The 20,578-nt window shown below is 43.3% G+C and overlaps 1 long non-coding RNA gene across 5 annotated transcripts in view; it reads right to left on the reverse strand.

Annotated features, from left to right (window-relative positions):
• Window positions 1–20,578, reverse strand: part of LOC142829526 (uncharacterized) — a 129,042-nt gene that overhangs the window by 74,996 nt on the left and 33,468 nt on the right. The window contains exon 3 of one of the 5 annotated variants that reach the window (XR_012903976.1): window positions 8,349–8,599. The exons of the other annotated variants lie outside the window; for them this stretch is intronic. This is a non-coding gene — a long non-coding RNA (uncharacterized LOC142829526). Of the gene's footprint in view, window positions 1–8,348; window positions 8,600–20,578 lie in introns of those variants that run through there. 5 annotated transcript variants of the gene reach the window in all.

Below are 20,578 nucleotides of genomic sequence, written 5' to 3' on the forward strand. Positions count from 1 at the left end.
GTGACCTATAATCCTTCCCTGCAACCTGTCTCTCAGAGCTACTTTGCATTTTTACAAATAATTTGTATATAACTCTAAACTTCATCTTTAAAAATAATATGAGGGTCTTATACATTTTAATTTATTTACCCTCGTAACACCCCTAAGAGAAATGCTTTTATCCCCGTTTTACAGATGGGGAACTGAGGCGGAGAGAGACTAAGGCCCAGATCCTCAAAAAATCATTAGGGGCCTAGCTGATTTTTAACAATGAGAGTTAGGCACCTAACTACTGTTGAGGATCTGGGCCCAAGTGACACAACCAAGGTCACACAGGACGTCTGTGGCAGAACAGAGAATTGACACACACACACACACACACACACACACTCACTCTCTCTCTCTCTCTCTCCAAAGTCTCCAGCTTGTACCATTACCACTAGACCATTCTTTGGACTAAAGAAGACTTGAGTCTCATACTGGCAACATGTGACTTGCACTTATCAGAAAAACCTGAGGGTGAACTGAGAAAGATGCACTAGCTGGCTCTGTGTGCAGATGTGGGTCCATAGGCGTGTGCACCTAGACCACGGGAATGCAATGCAGTAGCTGAAGAGATTGAAAGATACGCCTGCTTTTCGCACCAGAGAAAATGATTAATTTCTCCGGAGAGTTGGATGAGGAAAGAGAGGAAAACAATTACATTAAAAAAGCAAAATGAAGCCTGAGGTACTAATAAAATCTAGCCTTTCTAAAACATGAAGTAGCTTTAGCCAGCCGTGTTGACGAGAGCTTGTGGGTCACTAATCCATGCCAAGCACAGCAGCTCAGGGAGCCATTTGAACCAGTTTCAGGACAGAGTATGGAGCACAGAGGTGTGGGGGGAATACAATAATCAGCAAACAAAATGAAAAACAACAACAGGCCACGTCCTTGAAATGACTCATACAGCCTCAGCTGAAGCGGACGTACTGTATGTGCGGAGGCAGTAGGCTTTCACTGAGGAACACATTTTCCTAAAGCACTTTCTAGTCCTAGCCAGTTGCCTGAAAGCTACAGTCGGCACTCAGAACAGCTGTGTTTATTTTGCATGACAAACTTGTTCCTCTGCTTGACAAAACGCACACTGATTTGGGACTTGGGGCTTGTGGCTCTTCTATAGGGTTGAGCTAGAGCTGGTACGGCTGGCCCTGGTACTGGTATATAATACATATTACATGATTTCATCCATATTTAATGACCAATGTGCTATATTTTTAATCTTTATAGCTTTAGTGTGTGCAAGTGGCTTTAATAATTGGTGCTGGGATGACAGTTGCTTCCCAGAATTAGCCTGCAAAATTGCTGGATTTTCAGCCCTCGGTTGTGCAGGTTGTAAATTATAGAAGTGGGTTAGTGATAAGCTTGGCACCTTCTCCTTGCACTTTGGAGATGCCAACCTGTAATAATAATAGGAGAGAGAGATGCTGGCAAAAATTCACACTGACACTTTCATCGGTTGTCTGCATATCCTCTCTGAGCAAATCCGAGCTGAGAAGAGTCCAAGAGATGGTGGGTGTTGGTGCAATAGTGCTGTGTAATCTCTTTGAGGTGCTCGTTGCTTTACTCGTGCTGTACAGGCCCTTTGAGAGTTGCACGTTCGCATGTTCACCGTTTTTCCTAGAGTTTCGATGAGTAGAGGCACCACTGCACCTTAGTTTGATGTCCTCCCAGCCCCGCTGTGCTATTGTGGTGTCTCTAATGAGGCTGTAAAGGAAAATCACTTCAAGATGAAATGACAGTTGCGTAACATATACTTCTTAGGCTGCCGGTCTTTCTTTTAACCTAATCCCTTTGGCTGTGTCTACACTGGCATGAATTTCCAGAACTGCTTAAAACGGAATACTATTCTGTTTTCAGTTTTTCCGGAAAAGGAGCATGTACATTGGCAGGCTGCTTTTCCGGAAAAGCCCTTTTTCCGGAAAAGCGTCTGTGGCCAATGTAGACGCGCTTTTCCGGAAAAGAGCCCCGATCGCCATTTTTGCGATCGGGGCTTTTTTCCGGAAAAGACTACTGGGCTGTCTACACTGGCCCTTTTCCAGAACAGTGTTCCGGAATAAGGACTTATGCCCGAGCGGGAGCAGAATAGTTTTTCTGGAATAGTGGCTCATTTTGTACAGTAGAGCATCGTTGCTTTTCCGGAAATTCAAGGGCCAGTGTAGACAGCTCGCAGTTTATTCTGGAAAAGCGGCTGATTTTCCGGAATCAGTGGCCCAGTGTAGACACAGCCCACGTGATATTCCAGTATTGCTTTCTCTGGCTTTGGGAGAGGCAAAAGTGCCAGAAACTTGGCAGATCTTCTGCAATCTGGTAAATTCCGATGCTCCTCTTCTGAGGCAGCATTTCTCCATTTCAGTGTCCAGAAAAGGTCTCGTGAAAGGCCATTTGCATAAAAATGGATTTTTGTCTCTTAATTTATGATAAACGGCAGTAAGTAAATATCATTGGAGTTGAAACGCTGATCTCAGGGATGGATTCTTATCCTTTTACCCTGATTGAAGGGTACCTTATTCAGTTGACGTCAGTGGGACTTGTAGAGTCAGGCTCTCTGTGCATAAGGGTATCAGAATTAGCACTGGATGAGGAGTTATGCGCTCACTTGCTGTGGATTTACACCCGAAGAAGAAAAGTCAAGGGGAGCCTAAAAATGCCGGCTTTGTTATTTTTTAATTGTTTTTACTCGATGTATTAGAGACAGTTGAACAACTTGCCTTCGGGACAGATATATTGTTTTATAGGCCGAGGACATATGTGCTGTCAAACTCCAGATGTCTCAAGACCAAGTTACTCTCTTTCTAATGTCAGTGTGGGGAGAAAGCAGATGAGGGTCAGGTGTTTCAGATTAACAGCCAACATTCAGAAGTGGCTGATGAGTCAGACTGTGAAACAAGACCTCCTCATCCTACCTGCCTAGAGAGGAGGTGATAAAGGCATTTGTAAGGCCATCCAAGCAGTAGAAACCTTAATGTCTGTCACTTCATTAGGGGAATCCTCAGAGGCATTCCTTTCAGGACTCTGTGTCCTTTCTTAACTGTAAGAGTCACAAAGGACAAGTACTGTGTATATTAATCAAGATTTAATTTCACCAGAGGCAGGCAGGCAGAGTCTAAAAAAGGGGGAAATGCTAGATAAGGAAGTTCCTGAACGGAGAGTGAGGGAAGCAACTATCTTTAAGCTTATTTTAGGGGGAATAACATTTATTTTGCTGCCCTCTTCTATAGAAAGACCTCATTTTTCAACCCTCATATTCCCAGCTCTAGGCTGTGGATAAGATTACTGATGACATAATCCACTGCACATGCAACTCTGGAAAAATATTTAAAATTTTTAAAATATGAATTTAAACTCCAACACCGATAAAAAATTAGAAACAGAAATTAGAAACAGAAAGTTATCGCTATTCAATGGTTATTTGGTTGCCTGCATGTAATAAGTAGGCATCTTGGCCAAGCTTCTGATAGGCAGGTGTCCAAACACAATTGGCACTGATTTGTTGTTAGTGTAATTAGAAAAGTCAGGGACTCAACTCATCACCTCCGCATGCAAGGGTGGACCTTACAGAACAGAGCAGAGACGTATGAGGAGGGCTGCATGAAGTCGAAGACACTTTCACAGCAACTCAATGTATGAAGCTTATTCTGCTTGTAGTCTGGTCTCTCAGCCTGTTCCACTATTTGATCTGAGGAAGTGGGTCTGGCCCACGAAAGCTCATCATCTAATAAACCATCTTGTTAGTCTTTAAAGTGCTACATTGTCCTGCATTTTGTCCATTCAGAATATTTCATGAAACAATAAATGCACTTTTGAAAGAATAATTAGCCTTAGAGAGAATGCCGAATTAAATAGGCTTTCTTACAATGTATTTTAACCGTATGCATGCTGTAGCTTTAAGCAAGAGGATGCTGATTTTTAAGACACAGACTCTATTTTCCACCCTTAGGATTATTCTATGCACCTAATATAATCTTTACAATATTTGTATTATTGTTATTGTTTCCTAATTGGTTTGCAGGAGGACCACAGGGCTGAAACTGAGGGTCAAAGCACCAACTGTCATATAAACAGGAGTAAAAGGACAGCCCGGTCCTAGCAAGCTTACACACTAGTCTCTGGTTTACACTAGGGTTTTATTTTGAAATAACTCGCCTTAGGTCAAATTAATAAGTGGAACATCCACGCTACTAAGCCCGTTATTTTGAAATAATGGGCCGTTTATTTCAAAGTCTGTACTCCTGCTTTCCTCAAAGAATAACGCTAATTTTGAAACAGTTATTTTGAAATAGCGGTAGTGTGGATGCTCCAGTGCGGCTTTTTCAAAATAACTTCTACCCACAGTAATTCATATTAATTACTCCTCAGTGCTTCCTGGGGCTCTAAGTTGAGATAGCGTGTCCACATTAACGGACACTGCCTCTGAGTGATTTCGAGGCTTCCTCGTAGTGAGGACACGCTATTTTGACATTGTTCTTTCGGGAGTTATTAAATCGATTTTAGTTATTTCAAAATAGTCTTCTACTGTAGATATGCCCTATGGCTGCGTCTAGACTAGCATGATTTTCCGGAAATGCTTTTAACGGAAATTTTTTCCGTTAAAGGCATTTGCGGAAAAGAGCATCTAGATTGGCATGGATGCTTTCCCGCAAAAGCACTTTTTGCGGAAAAGCGTTCATGCCAATCTAGACGCGGTTTTGCGCAAGAAAGCCCCGATCGCCTTTTTCGTCATCAGGGCTTTTTTGCACAAAACTGTTCTCAGTTGTCTACACTGGCCCTCTTGCGCAAAAGCATTTGCGCAAGAGGGCTTTTTCCCCCAAACAGGAGAGTCATTGTATTTTCGCAAGAACACTGACGATCATACATTAGATCATCAGTATTCTTGTGCAAATTCAAGTGGCCAGTATAGACAGCTGGCAAGTTTTTCCACAAAAGCAGCTGCTTTTGCGGAAAATCTTGCCAGTCTAGGTGCAGCCTATCTGTTTTGTACTACTGCTACCATGCTACTCTGAGCTGGGATCTCATCACATACCATATGCTGAGCAACATCAAACTGAGATGGTACTTATTGGGAAAACTTACATTCAGTGGATGCAGATTCAGTAGATAGTGTTCTGATTCAGGTCTCAGACAAAATGCAAATCTACAATCTGCAGAGGTATTTTGCTGCTGGGGACACAGCCTTGAATGAGAAATCAAGGTTCTGTGCTACTTTTCCACAAAAACAAGTATATGAAATATCACCCTGAGAAAGTAATTGCTCCAAACATGCTCACTAGGGAACTTTTAATGCATACGATCGGGGTACACATGATCAATGAGTATGTGACACACTGTCACACACTAGAATTTAGTTGCACGTTGATGCTGTAAGCAACTTCTTTTTGTGTCGGGCACAGCTGTATTTATTTTTGGTCCCTGAAGGTTAGTACACCTAAAGTTTGGTATTAGGTTTTGTTTGCCTCATTGGACAAAGAGAGAGTGTTCATCCCTCCCCCATGAAGCTGGTAAGTTCATTCTTTCCTTTGTAGTTTGGGTCTTGACATATCACAGAACTCATCACAAACATTTTGGCAAAATTGGAATTTGTAATGAAACCGAAAACCAGTCATGTTACAAAAGCTGTCTCTGGGTATTATAAAAGGTTTTCACCATTCTTGTATCTTCTTTGCTCTACTCAAATTCCAATTAAGTAATTATATTCTGTCTACTTTAAATCCCTCCTATGTTTTCAGGTGGACGAGCTAGTTTTTCCTACTCCCACAATTTTTGTACGGAACTACTGTCTGGCACTGCTGTGCACTGTTCAGAGATAACCCCTTTCGACTACTGGAGGTGAATGTATGAACTGATTACAATGTAAAACTTGTAAAGTGCTTTGGGATTCTTCTGGATGAAACATGCTGCATGAATAAGTCATGATCATGATTCTTTTGGATTGTTTATAAGCCATGACACTAATCAACTGTGATCTAAAAAAACCCTCATAAAAGTTTGACTTTTCTTGGACTACAGCTTACATTCCACTTATTAAATAGGCTTTCAGTTCACTGTCATTGGCCACCATGCAATCAGTTCAAAGCTGGGAATAAAAATAAATGACAGCTACTCAGATTAATGAGGGAAAACTGAAAGGTCAACTAAAACTCCCCTTATCTAGCACAACAGTGCAATGACCCTAATGCATTTGTAACAAAGCCAAAGTCAGTTGCATCTTATTAAGAATCTACCCACAAGTCTTGTTGTAGAGGTGGCATGTTTTCAAATGCTCTCTGGTTTTTATACAAAGCTAAATTAAGCTGCTTGCTGTATCTGTGCTGAACTAGCTGCCAAACACTGTTTAAACTTTTTAGTAAACCAACAACTTATTACGGGTATTACAAAATCTGTGCCCACTAGAATTTCATGGCTGTCATTATGATGTACTTGCTGGCTACTTAGTATTTCTCAGACATAGGGAGAACAATACAGATCTTAAAGTTCCAAAAGCACATGCTCTTCAGCCACAGGAAAAACGCTAAGATTAGCAGCTAGCAGTATAGGGCCTATGACACATGGGGTAGTTGTTTTTATCCTGGAAGGAGGAGGAAGGCAGAGGGCCACACACTTATACCAGTTCATAGCAATATATTTATTTCCACTGGGGATTTTTTTTTTATCCGGTGAAATTGATTAAAATTTAGTCACCTCACCAAAAGGCAGAATGGTTCCTGAGAAGCCATTGATCATAGTGGACTGAAACCACAGGCCATTTTCCATGTTTCTCCCACAAGAGAAGCCAACTGATTTCCTCCCTCTGTATTGCCTACTGGAGTAAAGAGACTTCTGGAGATCTGAAATAGGAATGTAAAATCCCATATAATTAGTTAACTGATTAAATGGGGGTGAGCGGGTTTGAGCGGCCTCCCACCACTGGCAGGGACTACTCCAGCCCAGCTTCTTCTGACCCCGAGAAGGGCTTCTGTTTCACTGCCCTGAATGGGGGCCTGGTGAGGCAGGAGCAGGCAGGGGTCTGCTTCCTGGGTACCAAGTAACTGGTTAACCAGTTACCTGTTAATATCCCTAGTCTCACAGCTCCAGGCTCTAGAGGTGGTGGTGGGGAAGTGACTATAAGGTTAGCTGTTTCTCTCTGCTGGAGTCTTTAAATGGGCAGGAATCAAAATATTGGCTCTAAACACGGCAGACTTTGTTGACATTCAAAGTCTGAACTTGCATGTGCATTCCATGGCTAGCCTCCGTAATAGCTTACAAAGATTCAAAGCAAAACTCCAGATCTGGAATACACTCAAACTTTGTGAGACTCAAATTCAGACTCCAGAGTTGAATATTGCAGCTCAGGGCTATTTTGCCCATCAAGAGGGGCGGTGTGTAAATGTTTCTCTGTAGAAATGTTTATATGCCGGTGATCATCTCCTGCACAGAAAGTGTACAGCCACCAAAGAAACTCTGGACAATAAACAAATACAGACTCTCCCCAGAGGTAGCAGCAGCAGAACTGCCTGAGGTAACAAAGATTCCTTTGATTGTGCATTTTGCCTCCAGCATCTAGCAATATTTCAGCATCTCAGGAACTCTCTCTACCTGGGGCAATATTTTGCTTCTATAGTCCTCTGAGCCAGTCAAAATAATACGTTGCTCAGAATGTTTACACTAGTATACAGAAATATCTGACAATTTATTGGCCTTCTAACGAAGGCTCATTTAGTCATCCCCCTCAGTAGGGGGCGATATGGTGCTGAATTGCCACAAGGGAAGGGGGGGGGGGGGAGTTTTATACAGATTGAACCTCTCCAGTCCAGCACTCTCAGAACCTGTTTCCAAACCAGATAATTTTCCAGAACACGCCTAGTGCTTACTGGGCTGTTGTTAGAGGACAGTCAGGGGTGAATTAGAGCTAAATAACAGCACAGAACACTGAGAGCCAGGACTGGTAGCTGAAAACAAACTTTACGGGACCATGGGAAACTTGGCCACACCCATGAAAAGTGGACAAGTAGGTAACTAAAATAATTCCAGACAATGGATGTTTCCAGAGCAGAGAGTTCCGGACTGTACAAGAGAGGTTCAAACTGTACAAGATTGTAGCTCAAGGAAGCACATTCCATTTCTGACTTCAAGGATACCATCGCAAAACCACATACTCCACCTTTCCTGAGGACTAAATCAGTGGGACTCCTCACGTGTGTAATGTTATGCAAATGCATGACTGCTTGTGGGATCAGAATGTAAATTGTCCTTTTGTATCATTGATCATTAGGAAGAGTGGAGAAAAAAAAAAGTGAGAAACAGGATGAAAAACCCAGTTGCCCAAAACATGACAATTCTGGCTTGAGACAGTTTTCAAGGTTTTGATAATTTTGTTCCACACTGGAATGTTGCAATTTTTTTTATAATGGGGATTTTATCCAAATGGCTGTTTTCAGAACAAAATGCTCAGATTTTTTATTTGAGGGTTTCTTGGTCAGAAGAATCCCAGAGCCCAGGACTTCAAAAACTTTCTTAGTGATAATTCAGTTGAAACCAGTTCATCTCCCCAAAATGTTTTGGCTTTGAAGAAACTGTATTTCATTTTGTCAGATGTTCTGACCAGCTGTAGCAAAGAATAAGAAAAGAAGGGCTCTCTTGACTAAAAGGTTAGAAAAAAAACCCAATTTTTCTTCTTTATGGGCTGAAATAAGATGTCCTCAGCTGTGATTTATTCTAAATCATGTATCCTAATAGTTAGGTGTTAACATGCATGGAAACAGACAATTTTCTGCAAATAATTTTGAATGACAAATTTAGGCTTTCTTTCAGCTCAAACAGGTTTGCTCTTTACTAAAGGATTTGCTATTTGTAACTAAATTAATAATTTTCAACCAACTGATCATGAATGGTATTTTTTTTTCATGATTTGTTGCTCATGTACAATTGACCTAAATCACATGCATTATTGCTGCTTCCTGGTTGGGTTATCTAAACTTTATAAACAGGAAGAATTCCTAAAGAAATCACTGGGTGTTCTGGGAGAAGGTTAAAGGCTTTAAAAGGTCTTCAGAATGTTAGGACGTGTAAAACCTTCTTACTGCTCTTTTGTACAAGAATATTCTATCTAAGTTCACCCCAAGTGTAACAATATATGGACTCCTCCTGAAGGAAAAAGAAATAAATAGTTTGTGTTAGCCACTTTCTTATGCTACATTGATATCGTAATTGTGTTTGTGAACATGTGCAGCAGTATTTATAAATAGAAGATAGACAAAGACAAGTACTAAGCCCCAGTTCTGTGAAGTGTCCTCTTCAGAATGTGTCTAACTTTATGCACATAAGTAATCTCATTCCTATACAGCAAAGCACTTACACATATGCTTAAATTAGATATTAGGAGGACTTGAGCATGTACAGTAATTCCTCATTTAACACGTGCCCGCTTAACACGTTTTTGCGATAGCACGATTTCTTTTTTAGGGAAAGTTTTTTGAATAACATGACCATCTCCGGAATAACACGATTTCCCCAGCCGGCCGTTGCCAGCGGCTGTACGGGGCTTCCCCCGCCTCCCTGCAAAGCGGTGGAAGGTTCGCCGCTCGCCGCACCGTTCCCCAACAACCCCCTCTCACCAGACGCAGTGCAGATCCCGGCAGACCCATCACAGGGGCATGCTCCCAACATAATCCTACTCCCTTCTCCTCCCCCTTCCTTCCCCAGAGCCAAACACCTCCCCTCCCTGCTGTAACCCAGGCCCCTTTCTCCCCCAACCTTATGTCCCGGTCCCAACAGACACGACCGTTTGAAACGCAACCCCCACCTTTTCCATTATTTTCAATGGGAAAATTGACCCCGCATAACACGTTTTCACTTAACACGATCGTTTTCTGAAACATCTAGTGTTAAATGAGGAATTACTGTATTTAAGTATTTCTCTGAATCTGGACTTCTAATTCCTGCATGCTGGGTCCTTGCTAGAAAGGGTTTTATTTTTGTTTTTTTAATTTGTATTAAGGCAAAGTTATAATAAAATGTTCACACACTGCATCATATATGGCTTATTCAGGATCAAGTTGTGGCTTATTCTAAAGAACCTGGCACAATATTCTGGCTTGCTGGTTGGAGAGTGTCTGTCTTCTGAATATGCCAAGCAGGATGACCAAATTTTTAAAGACCTGCCCTTTTTTTTTGGTGCTTCTTGGGTATATGTAATTGGCATGAAAGCTTTCCATTATATACCTAGTTTTACTATACCCCTCTGCCACAGGAGGCAGAGCATGGTGGTGGGGTGCTCACAATAAAAAAATAAAATGATTTCTTGCTCTGTGTAAAAACGCAGATCCGTTTCTGAAGCAGGCTCTTTAGGAAGCTGGCACTTTGTCATAAGATGAATCTCTTTAATCATTTCCCCTGCAGCCCACTTTATCCTGGACACAAACACCAAATGTGCAAGATGGCTAAGGAGTTATTTATTGGTACAATAGCCATGCATAAGGGACAGCAGGAAGTGGGAGACCATTGTGCTAAACATTGTACAAATATACAGTAAGGCTGTGTCTAGACTGGCAAGTTTTTCCGCAAAATCATCTGACATTCAATACAGCTTGAATTTCCGAAAAAGCACTGATGATCTCATGTAAAATCATCAGTGCTTTTCCGGAAATACTATGCTGCTCCCGTTCGGGCAAAAGTCTTTTTCCGCAAGACTTTTGCGCAAAAGGGCCAGTGTAGACAGCATAGTACTGTTTTCCGCAAAAAAGCTCCGATCGCGAAAATGGCAATCAGAGCTTTTTTGTGGAAAACCACATCTAGATTGGCTTTTGCGGAAAAGCATCCTGCCAATCTAGACGTGCTTTTTCCGAAAATGCTTATAATGGAAAACTTTTCCATTAAAAGCATTTTCGGAAAATCATGCCAGTGTAGACGTAGCCTAATAGATTATCCTGGCTCCCCAAGACCTTACCATCAAAATACATGAGGAAGAAAAGGAACGTGGGGGAAGGGATACAATAACCACTGGTAGAAAAATAAGAACTTACATAAGAACGGACAGACTGGGTCAGACCAAAGTTCCATCTAGCCCAGTATCCTGTCTTCTGACAGTGGCCAACACCAGCTGCCCCAGAGGGAATGAACGGAACAGGGAATCATCAAGCCATCTATCCCTTCCTGCCCATTCCCAGCTTCTGACAAACGGAGGCTAGGGACATCATCGCTGCCCTGCCTGGCTAATAGCCATTGATGGACCTATTATAAATATTACTCCTGATCTAGCCCCACCCTCTTGGGAATTGTCTCAGTCTGATGAGGCATTTTGCATAGGCAGTGCCTGTACAATGTGTTCCTGAAAAGGCTTGCTTTTGCATTGTTACTCCTGTGCTTTCAGCAATGCTGGGGAGGAGACAGGGAGAGGTAAGAGAGACAGCACATAAAAGAAAGGCTGCAGCCAAACTGTTTCTTGGTGGGACAGTAGACAGAGTTCTGAGAGAGCTCCTTGTAGTCCAGCACTCACTCCATAATGCCACTCCAGCACTATTTTCTCGCTTAGCTGGGAGAGGCATCAAAGCCTGTGGAGAATTTCTCAGCTGAAGCCATCTGCTGTGCCCTCATCCTACCTACTGCCCTGTTCCAGTCCTTGGATTCATTGCTCAGACAATAAGAATCTCTTCTATTCCAGCGGAGAACTGAAGCAGAATTGCTGCTGCTGCTGAGATGTGGCCAAACAGAGCTGCATGCATCTGCTTAGAGGCTGCTTTTGGGAATGGCTGAGGGGATCCCAGATACCAGGGGCTAGTTAACTAAGTTCAGAGACTCCTCTAGGGAATGAAAGTCTGGGCACTGGACTCTGCTTTGTACAGGACGTAAATGTCTTAACTTCAGCGTAAGACAGGACTGTGTGTCGATAGGAAAAAACAATGCTGTCAACCCCAACTGTTCAGCTGCTCCTCAAGAGATGGGCTTAATGCTGAGGGGTTTATAAGAATCAATTTGGGGTTGGCAGGATGCTACCCCTCTGTATTTTTATGGAAATATGTTTTTGAATATGAATATGCATAACTCAAATTATGCAGTCCTGTACAACAAACCTATCATTCAAGAGCATATAATCCCCTGAATGTATATATTCTATGTGTGTATGTGTCATTCTTGTATATACAGTTAAAAATATGAAGTGTAAACCTGTTGTATTAATTCTCAATCTTCTAGTGGCACTTAAGGAACTTAATGGCCCAATGCTCAAGCCAATAATTGTAATTGGTTTTGTTTTTCCTATGAGCCCAAACTGTGGTTGGTCCACTAAGACACGTGACCATGCCATCTGTTGTTGGAATCCATCTTGAATTTTTCTCTTTTCCAGAGGGGAGAAAGTAGAATTGAAAAAGGATTCCTGTCCTGGGGAAATTATATTTAAGGGATGCAAAGCAATCAATGAGGGCCTTCAGCTGGCCCTTAAAACTGCCTCCCCACCCTACGAGGATACACAAGAACACGTGGGGGGAAGAAAGGAGAGCTGTAACGAGAGGGGTGGAGGAGCATTGCTGGGCTCAGGTCGGAAGAAAAGGTCAGCTCTGACTTGAAGAATGTTACCTGACTTAAGCATTAGATAGAGGAACTCTGTTTTGTAATTATTTCTCTTAGGGTGCATCTACACTGCACCCATAGCTCAAAATAAGCGACGCAATTTGAGCTTTGCACATTGTAGAGCTTATTTCGAGTCAATTTCAAAATAACTTATAATGTAATTTCATTTTAAAACAACCCACTGTTCCGAAACGTCCTCTACTCCTTGTGGAAGGAGATTTACAGGGACGTTGGAATAGCAAGCCCATTATATTTCAAAATAATGGGCGTGCTGTTAAGACATAGGATAGCTATTTCGGAATACCTCTGGTACATAGCTCTGCAGTGTAGACATAGCCTTAATGTATTAGGCTTAGCTGCCATGTTTTATTTTGCTTAATAACTTACTTTGATCTGTCTGTCACCACTTGCAACCACTTAAAATCCAACTTTTTGTACTTAATAAAAACACTTTTGCAGAGTAAATAATTGTTACCTGGAGGGGAGGGAAGGGGAAGTAAACAGCTGTGTATATTCTCTTTCATTGATAGAGTGAACCTTATGAGCTTCCTCCATGTAGAAATTGTATACAGAGTAGGAGGGATTCATTTGCTGGTTTGATTCCTATTGAGGGCTGTGCTCTTGGGAGCTCACAAGTGCCTGTAGCTGAGCTGGTTCAGGGTCTGTGTTACTTTGCGGGTTGGGAGATAGGGTAGCAACTCTGCGCCTTGGCAGGCCCAGCAGGACAGGATGGTGGGGCACTGCAGAAGCCAGGTAGGTGGGCTCAGAGGAATGGTCATGACAATGGGTGACAGTCTCAAGGGGACCTCACAGTTGGTTTTATTGATCCTCTGATTTCTGAGCTTCTAGAATGCAGTCAGATCATATTTTCAAGCTTTCCTTCCCAACTGCAAAGGCTAACTCTTTTTTATTTAAATAAAATGCACATACCAACACTTATTTTTAGGAGGTGAGACTTTAAATGAATCCTTAACTACCATGTAATAAAATCATGGACATTCTCAATGGTTGACACATTCAGCCAGCTGTATCCTATTCTCTTAAATCCCTGTAGTTAATAGGAAAGTACAGATCCCAAAGCTGCTAGGTGTACATGGCTATCGAGCCTTTCATGAAGACATAAGAATGGCCGTACTGGGTCAGACCAAAGGTCAGGGGCGGCTCAAGGCAGGCTGTGGCAGCTGGCACCCCGGGCAGAATGTGTGATTGGCGCCCCTGCACAGCCGCCAATGGCGTGGAGTCATCACTGGGCGCCCCGTTGAAGACGGCGCCCTAGGCAACAGCCGAGTTGGCCCCTGCCAAAGGTCCATCTATCCCAGCAGCCTGTCTGCCGACGGTGGCCAGCACCAAGTGCCCCAGAGGGGGTGGACCAAAGACAATGATCAAGCGATTTGTCTCGTGCCATCCCTCTCCAGCCTCTGACAGACAGAGGCCAGGAACACCATTCCTACCCCCTGGCTAATAGCCTTTTATGGACCTAACTCCATGAATTTATCTAGCTTCTCTTTAAACTGTGTTATAGTTCTAGCCTTCACAGCCTCCTCTGGCAAGGAGTTCCACAGGTTGACTATGTGCTGTGTGAAGAAGAACGTTCGCTTATTAGTTTTAAACCTGCTACCCATTAATTTCATTTGGTGTCCTGTAGTCCTTATATTATGGGAACTAATGAATAACTTTTCTCCGAAAAAGAGTGTCTAGACTGCAAGCAGTACTTTTGAAAAAGCAAGCGGCTTTTTCGAAAGAGAGCACCCAGGCAGTCTGGATGCTCTCTTTCGAAAACGCCCTGTTTGCATTCAAGAATGCCTTTTTTCGAAAGAGCACTTTTGAAAAAAGGCGTTCTTCCTCGTGAAATGAGGAGTACCACCGATGAAAGAAAAGCCGCATTCTTTCGATTTAATTTCGAAAGAACGTGGCTGTAGTCTAGATGCAGGTGAAGTTTTGTTGAAAAAAGGCTACTTTTTTCGAAAAAACCCTGCAGTCTAGACACAGCCTAATAGATTACAGAAACCATGTTGACTTTTGCCTGATAAATTTACCGTATTTTCCAGCATATAAGACGACTGGGCGTATAAGACGACCCCCTAATTTTCCAGTTAAAACATAGGTTTTGGCCTATACTCGCCGTATAAGACTACCCCCCCTTCCGAGGCAACACCATTTAATAACATCAGTACTGTAGCTTCGGCTACATACAGTATCAGCACAGGGACGTTCTGTATGTACCGCACTGAACCAATCCCGGCAAGCGGTGTCATCTATTAATGCATACAAAGCCTGCTTGGATTGGCAAAGGTTGTAATAGCCCGCCTCTCTGACTCAGCCAATCCAAGCAGGCTTTGTATGCATTAATAGATGATACCGCTTGCCGGGATTGGCTCAGTGCGGTACATACAGTATCAGCACAGGGACGTTCTGTATGTAGCCGAAGCTACAGTATGTTTATACCCGGCATATAAGATGACCCCCGATTTTTGGGGGATATTTTTTAGTATAAAAAGTCGTCTTATACGCCGGAAAATACGGTATGTTCTTCTACGTGCCTAACAATTTTATTCTTAACTATTGTTAATGGCCATACTAGGTTAGACCAGGTTAGACCAAAGATCCATTCAGCCCAGTATCCTGTCCTCTGACAGTGGCCAAGAGCAGATACCCCAGAGAGCGTGAACAGAACAGGCAATCATGACGTGATCCGTCTCTTGTCATCCATTTCTAGCTTCTGACAAACAGATGCTAGGGACACCATTCCTACCTGTTTTGGCTAATAAGCAGGGCTTGACAAACTGCTTAATCTACTCACCTGTGGCGAGTAGATTTCAGCTGGTCACTCCATGCGCCCCATTCACCGGCACTTCGCACATGCACAGTGCTGGTCTGGCGCATGCATGGTGTGGGGCTGGCGAGTAGCTCTCACCGGGGTTTGTCAAGCCCTGCTAATAAGTATTGATGGACTTAACCTCCATGAATTTATCTAGTTCTTTTTTGAACCCTGTTAAAGTCCTGGTCTTCACAACCACCTCTGGCAAGTTCCACAGGTTGACTATGTGCTACATGAAGAAAAACTTCCTTTTGTGTGTTTTAAATATGCTACCTATTATTTCATTTGGTGACTCCTAGTTCTTATGTCCAGTTTATTTTATTTAATTTTCCCAGGAATTTCAGCATTTATTATCACCATAACAAAAGAGGTGAAAATCAGTGCAAAATTATTAATAATTTTTCTGGGGAAATGCAGGCAGAAAGTCAGGAAAAAACTATTCTGTATGTTAATGCTTTGAATTCAGTTCATAAATATGGTTTGCTGCAGAACTAAAACAGGAACACAAAATACAATGCCCCCTCTGAGTTTAAGAAAACAATACATCTCTAATCTCCAAAAAACCCTTTTCATTTGAATAAACAGTTTACGGTTGTAGACTTAGAACTATTAGCACATAAAAGTATTTACTTTTAATAAGTGGGCTACACCATTTGCAACACATACACTTCATCCTTTTCTCCTCTTTTTGAACACGTCCTTGTGTTCTGAAACGTATTCCGATTCAGATTTTTGTTTTATTTCCATTTTAGTGTGTCAAATTTTTAAACCATTATCTATTAATAGCTTGAAATGTGTCCATGGTGGGCATGAGCTTCATCAATACATCCAGATGCACATGCACTTCAGAGTTTGCATGCAGGGTTGTTTGTTTGTGTGCATCTTCTAGACTAATCCATATCTGACTTTAACAAGTGGCTTTGTATATACCATACACTAACCTTGTACCATAACACACAGATCTTATGTAATATATCTTTTCCTAATAAAACAAGTTTTTATATATTTGAATGACACAAAAGTAGAGTGAAATATGGGGGAAAAGGAATAATACTTTTTGTAACACTTGGGAAATGTTGACAAAAATTGGTTTAAACTGAAAATAAAGGGGCTTAATGTTCTGATAAGATCATTAAAAGGCCATGTCTACACTACATGGAAGATTGACACTGCCACAGTCAATCTTCTGGAGTTTGATTTAGTGGGTCTAGTGAAGACCCTCTAAATTGAACTCAGAGGGTGCCACTGTCAGTGGTGGAACTCCTGCTCCTCATGAGAAGTAAGGGAAGCCAACTAGAGCATTTGTTCCCATCAACCTCCTGCTATGTGGGTGGTGATTTAAGATTACATAGTTGGACTCGATGTAATTAACGTAGCTGGAATTGCATCTCTTAGGTCGACCTTCTGCTCTACTGTAGACCAGGCCTTAATGTGTTATTCTGAGGCCTCAGGAATGACTGGGAATGAGGGAGGCTTTTACTGGTGAACTACGGGTTGCACCTCACAAATCCCCTAGCATGACCACAGACATTCCAGGATCAGAGCGTCCTGCCACATTGGGTCGGAGCCTGACGCAATGCGGGGTGCAGGAGGTTGACCCTCAAAGGACCCTGGGCTGCGGGGAAGCCAGGAAGCCCTGTGCGTTGCTCAGCAGGGCTCGGGGGTGGGAGAGGCGCACGGCTCAATCGGCCTGTGCGGGAGCCAGGAAACCCAATGGGGGACAAGGCAAGGCGAGCTGGCAATGGGGGGCCAGCAATGACCTCCTGTGGTCCAGAAAAATCCCTCCTCTGGGACCAGTCAGCAAGCCCAATCCTAGGGCCCTGAGAATTTGCTATCCACTGGCCAGGCCCGGGGCCCCAATCCCATTATCCTAGTTTGGGCCCCACAAACCCTTTGGCCGGGCCTACCAGTCAGGTCTCCAAGATGCCAGACCAGAGCGGTTCAACCTATACTTGATATTTCTCTTCACTTTTCCTCTTTTGTACCTTGTCCAAATAGACGTTGGTAATCATCACTCTTACTCTCTGTGACCTGACTGCTTCCTTGACTTCTCTCTGCCCTGCACACATTGTTTGGAAAAGCCATTCTCCAAGGCAGAGCAACACCCATTGTGCTGAAGGCATTCTGCTTTCACGCCAATTACTTGCACCCCAAGCCACAGACACAAAGCACTCTGCCTATTGGCGAAGGTCACGTGCACATTCATTTACGTCTTGAAAGTTTACTGCTGTCGTATTAGCTATGGGGTCAAGTCAGTTCTTATTTTTAAGCTTTTGAAGTGTTACAGCATTTACAAATCTACATATTTTCCAGAATAGTCTAAAACCATTTTACAGAGTAACTTTATGCAAAATATTTATTTACTTCAGGAGAGGCAGTTACTTTGCCGTATAATATATTTACAGTAAAAGGACTACATTGTTACAACTATCAATGATTCAGCCTTTTGACGTATTGATTGTCTCATACCAGAAAGCAAAGATTTTAGAAGTACTGGTGCATTCTTTTCTGAAAGTACTTCCAATACATTCAAGGCATCGGATCAAAATTTCAAATGCGCTAACTTTGCTCCCATTGACGTCAATTATCTTTGGCCTAACTAGACTCCCACTAAAATCAGTGGGAACAGATATAGACTTGCTCTGTGCACGCCTGAAAATCTTAGCCAGGAAGCACAAGAAATTCCAGTGAAACCTGAGTTTTGTGAGACCTCCCCTCTACTTTCACAAAGTAAATAGGTTCAGATACAGTAGCACAGATACTTTGCATTTGGCTCAAATTGACCCTGCACATTTTTGATGGTCATTGTTTAAACCCCCCCCACGTTTTCTGGTAATGAGGCTAGATACTCTAATAATATACTTTATGCTGCCACATTTGGGACTCTTGTGCAAATATTCTCAAAATGTGGTCCGTGGACCACCGGTGGTCCGCAAGTTCCATTCAGGTAGTCCACAGATAATTCCCTCTCAGGTTCTGACATTGGAAGGTTTTCTGTCTGAAAATGAACTGGTTCTTGACAAAAAATAATAAAAAATGACATTGAAGAACATCTTATCGCTCTTAAGCAACAGATTGAAGTTTTCTTTCCAGCAGAAGTTGAACCAAACAACTGGTGATGTAATCCTTTCAAAATTGAAATCAGCGAGCTGCCCTTTGGTTTGTCCAATGAGGTACAAGAGTGCATGTTGAAGCTTTCTTGCAATTAAACATTATGGTCAGAATTTTAAAAATATTCCCTAATTGAGCTTTGGATTCAAAGCACTGGAGAATATCCAGAACTTGCAGACAAAGTAGTGAGTTTTCCGATGCTACTTGCTACTACCGGTACATACCTGCACGAGACAAAATTTTCATCACTTGCCTCCCTCAAGTTCAAATACAATAGCAGGATGGATAAAGACTTGGAATTTTCAGCTTAAAAAGAGGAGACTAAGGGGGGACATGATAGAGGTCTATAAAATCATGACTGGTGTGGAAAAAGTGAATAAGGGAAAGTTATTTACTTATTCCCACAATATAAGAACTAGAGGGTCACCAAATGAAATTAATAGGCAGCAGGTTTAAAACAAACAAAAGGAAGTTTTTCTTCACTCAGTGCACAGTCAACTTGTGGAACTCCTTGCCAGAGGATGCAGAGATTTGATAAGGGCACTCTTCAAAGAGCCAATAGTGATCGAGACTAACTGCAAAGATAAATCTTGCTGCAAGTTTATAAATAATCCCACATCTTTGGGTTTGCTATGAAACAACTGTACCAATAAGGGATGCTGGACTCCTAATAGCTCAAGGTGGCCAAAAATAGGGAAGGCAAATAAATGTTTGCAAAAATGTCTTCATCATTACTCTGGACAAAATGGCTCCCCATCAAGACCAATGAGATGTTGGGGAAAGAGATAGAAAGGGTCTGGTGCCAGCCCCCTGTTCCAAGGGGCTACTATGGGGGCCCTGTGTTTCTGGAGGCTGCCAGGGACTCCAGGCCATGTTGCCACAGGGCTTTCAGCAGACTCCAGCCCCGGTCCTGCACTGCCTGCAGCTGAGTGACGACCCTGTTTTCTCCAGCTCTGGTTGTCCCTCCTACCCTTAGGTTCCCAGGTTCTCTGGTCCAGCAGCATCTGTGGTCCTGCCAAACCATAGATGTTGCCAGCCAGGCCAGAGAATGTCAGGTTTTTAGAGGTACAACCTGTACTTTGATTTTTTCCATCTTTAGCCATCACACTCAGCTCTGATGCTGCTGGCAGCGGTAATGCCCCAAATACTGGGACATCTGTTTGCAGGGCCAGACCAAGCCATTCTGGCGCCCCGGGCAGACAGTTTAATTGCGCCCTGGGTTGGGAGGGGGTGCATGCGCGGCCACGCCCCCACCCGGCACGTGGGGGAGGGCCCGCGAAGCTGGCGGTGGCAGGATGCACGTGCCCGGCCTGGCCCAGCCTGGCTACCACCGCTGGCATGCAGCCTGGGACCACCCGGTGGGGGCCGAGCCTGGCAGGGCCCCGTGGAACGAAGGGCGCTGCTGGCCGGTGCTGAGGGGGTTAACACGGCTCCCGCCCTGGGCGGCCGCTGCAGGGTGGCCGCTGGGAGCTGCTGCAGCCTGTGATCAGGGAGCCGGGCACGCGGTGCCTGATGGCAGCTATAAGGGATACTGCTTGGCGCCCTGGGAAACTGCCCGGCTAGCCCATGCCTTAATCTGGCCCTGCCTGTTTCATGAGTACTATTGACTCCAGACAGAACGAGACCATACAAAGATACTGAATGTGTGTGTGTGCACGCGTGCGCACACACGCGCACATTTACCTGTATGCAAGAAGCAACATAGGGAACAGATGCTTACATTACTGAGCTGAAAACTGTGGCATCCCACATGCAGATTTGGAGACATTAGAAGGTTTCCTAATTAAGGAGAGGATCATTTGTGCAATACCAGTGTTCAGGAGAAATTGTTCAGAGAAACTGAGCTAAACCAAGAGAAATGCCTCCAACTTGCAAGGGCAGTGGAACTGTCCAAGGAAAGAATCAAACCAAGGACAACTACTATTGGTTGAACCTTTGCAATTTGGCACCCTTGGGACTGAAAGAAATGGCTCAGAAGTCGCTTTTCTGAGCAGCATGCCGGTAGGGTGAGGCAAGCCAGCCTGGAGCTCCCTGCAGTGTCCGCAGGCCAGATCTGGTGGCTTAGAGAGCCAAATCCAGCCCGAGGGCCAT

Source organism: Pelodiscus sinensis, chromosome 5 (genome assembly GCF_049634645.1).
Source record: "Pelodiscus sinensis isolate JC-2024 chromosome 5, ASM4963464v1, whole genome shotgun sequence".
Taxonomy (NCBI): domain Eukaryota; kingdom Metazoa; phylum Chordata; order Testudines; family Trionychidae; genus Pelodiscus; species Pelodiscus sinensis.